This window comes from Myotis brandtii, unplaced genomic scaffold (assembly GCF_000412655.1).
Source record: "Myotis brandtii unplaced genomic scaffold, ASM41265v1 scaffold441, whole genome shotgun sequence".
NCBI lineage: Eukaryota > Metazoa > Chordata > Mammalia > Chiroptera > Vespertilionidae > Myotis > Myotis brandtii.
Genome location: NW_005366873.1, coordinates 2,435,106 through 2,438,075, shown reverse-complemented (window position 1 = coordinate 2,438,075; position 2,970 = coordinate 2,435,106). Strand labels below are relative to the sequence as shown.

Sequence of the window (2,970 nt, the reverse complement as noted above, 5' to 3'; positions counted from 1 at the left end):
CCAAGCTCTGTGCCATGATTCTGCATAGACTCCATGTAGAGAGCACTCTCATTGGCTGCTATGGATCTGTGAGGTTGGCTCTATCTTTTCTTATAATACTTGCAGTTGCAATTTGATGGTTCTTGTGCAATTTGTGAGATTGTGCTCAGCACTCGCACAGGCTGAGCATGACAGGGGACACAGAGTTCTAGAAGACACAGTCCTTGTGCTTAAGGAGTGTAAGAGAGGTACATGCATGACCCCAGCAGTGGGCGTAAGGCAGCGCAGGAAGAAAAGACGCTGGGGTTCTGAGGCTGGAGAGACGAGGCTTTTTCAGCAAGAACATCCTCTTGTCAAAGCAACCCAGGTGCAGGAGGCCCATGGGAGTTAGACCCTAGCTTTTGCATCTATGACCACATCCCTGCTTTGCTTGGGAACCAATCAACCTGGAGAGACTTGTGGCTACACTGTGTTGTAATGAGCTGCCTGGTAGGCAAGTAGGGTCAGAAAACAGCACCATGTCTGCTTTCCCTCCGAAAGGCACCATCAGTACTTCTGCCCTAGCCTGTTTGGCTCAGTGGATAGAGCGTCAGCCTGCGGACTGAATAGTTCCAGGGTCGATTCCGGCCAAGGGCACATACCTGGGTTTCGGGCTCAATCCCCAGTAGGGGGCGTGCAGGAGGCAGCCGATCAATGATTCTCTCTCATCATTGATGTTTCAATCTCTCTCTCCCTCTTCCTTCCTCTCTGAAATCAATAAAGAAATATATATATATCTTCAAATCCCCTTCACTCCACCCCTATGCTTTCGAGTTTAGACCAAACAGGAAAAAAAACAGTTGGCTAGGTTCAGGTGATGGCAGGACAGGTGCCCATCCAGGACAGGTGCCCAACTTTTGTTGGAATCATCTTTATACATGTATCTAAGAGAAAGGGAGACTTAATTTTTAATATATTATTATTGATTTCAGATAGGAAAGGGGGAGAGAGAGAGAGAGAAACATTAATGGTGAGAATCATTGATCGACTGCCTCCTGCACACCCCCTACTGGGAATCGAGCCCGAAACCTGGGCAGGTGCCCTGACCCAGAATCGAACCGTGACCTCCTGGTTCATAGTTCAACTTCAACCACTGAGCCACACCAGCCGGGCTAACTTTTAAATTCTGCGTACGTCCAAATAACACCACTGTTGCCCAAAAGCTATCTTTATTCTTTGCCGGACAAACAGAGAAAGGTTTCCCCCTCATTTCCTGTTAGTCTTGCTTGAAAGACAGCTGTGCAATGGGCACTTTCGTGCCACAGCCAAAAACCACGACATCGGGCAGCTTCTCCCTAACAGTAACAATAACAGTAACAGTAACAGTGTAGTGAGCCACCTTCCTGTGCTTACCTGTGGGAGGGTTTGTGCTAGGCCCTTTCCATGGATTCTCTTACACTAGGACTTGATTGATGAGTAGGACAGGTCTCCTAGGACCTGTGTGCTTGTCTGTGCCTGCCTGGCTCTCTGGTCAAGGGATCATGGCACTCAGTGGGACCCAGGTGAGACTTCCTCAGGTCTGTACCAGAAGATCTCCTGGGATCAGGGATCTGAATTGGTGATAAGCATCCTGAGAGATGCTTAACTCGAATTGCCAGTTTCGCTGCCCACTCCCAGCACTTGTACACCGCTCTCGGGTTTATACATTTGCTTCCTTCCATTGTGTACGGTAGTCCATTCCCTGGAAGTCCTTCCAGCTCTTAGTGACCATCCTCCTTCCCCTCCTGGGCTGTCTGTCGTTCTTCCCTCTGGTTTCACGGTTTTCCTGCAGTTACTTTAAACTGTCTGGAACTGGCCTGCTGTTTTTCATTTCAGCGGGTGTGTATCTTTCCAACCAAATAGAAAACTTGGGAAGGCAGCAACAGTCCTTTTCCTCTCCTCTTAATGGTCTTCGCTTCATGTGACCATGGCGGTCCCTTTCCCTCCCTGCCTCTCCGTGTTCTTTCCCTCTCCACCCCAGCACACAATGGGAGCTTGCCTGTTGGTTACTTCTCATGCTGTCCTACTAAACAGCAGCATTCCCTAAAGAACTCCTCAGTGCGCGCCCGTGAGCCCTGGGGCAGCGGCCTCTCCTTCCACTGCCTTTGGCCTGTCCAGACCATCAGGGCTGCTGACGAAGGATGTATTACTGAGTTCCAAAGCTCCCCTCCGCTTTGGCATTTTTAATGTCGGTGCTTTTATTTATTTATTTATTATTTTCATGCTTTGGCTGCACACTGATAACTCACAACGCAAGGCTCCTGTGAGCCACCAGCTAGCGCTTTCTCCCAAAGTGTCCAGTTGTTTATAGGCTTCATTAAATCAGGCTGTGGGAAGGCTCGGCCTCTTTTTCTGTAGTTTTTTTTATTTTATTTTTTCTGGAGCATCAAGAAGGGCATATTTTTCTTTCCAAACATATTCATGAGAAAGCGAGAAGCACTTTTTAAAGATGCCTTCCCCACAATGAACTGTGGTAGGAAATACTCTATGTTGTACCCCTTCCTCACCTATTTACCAAAAAAAAAAAAAAAAAGATGAGAACTAACTGCATGGTGGTCCCTGAACTCGGGAGGCGCTAGTGAGCAGCACGAGACCCTCACTTTTCTTTTCATGCAATTCCTCTTCCTTGATGTTAATGCAAGTTGTGCCCTCCTAAAAGTAATAAAAGGAAATGAAGACACGTTCTGAAATGAAACTTGACTCTAATCCATTCATCATCTAATACTAGCCTCTTTATCTTCCCTGGTACCTAATCTGGTTAAATGTCCCTGTTGTAGGATTTTAGTGAAAATCCTCTATTGGGAATAGGGTTTTTTGCAATTGGATTACTCTCAGTAAATGGCCCAGTAGTTCGCTTGTTTCAGCTTAATTTTTTCTTTGTGATCTTGCTGGGCTAAGTTGTAGCATGGCACAATGGAGGGGGTGTGGGGTGGGGGGGAGGAGAAAGAATAATTTGGGAAAGTCTGGTCATGG

At 47.2% G+C, this 2,970-nt stretch overlaps 1 protein-coding gene across 16 annotated transcripts in view; it reads left to right on the top strand.

Annotated features, from left to right (window-relative positions):
• Positions 1-2,970, top strand: part of TCF7L2 (transcription factor 7-like 2 (T-cell specific, HMG-box)) — a 186,705-nt gene that overhangs the window by 155,678 nt on the left and 28,057 nt on the right. The window lies entirely within an intron of this gene.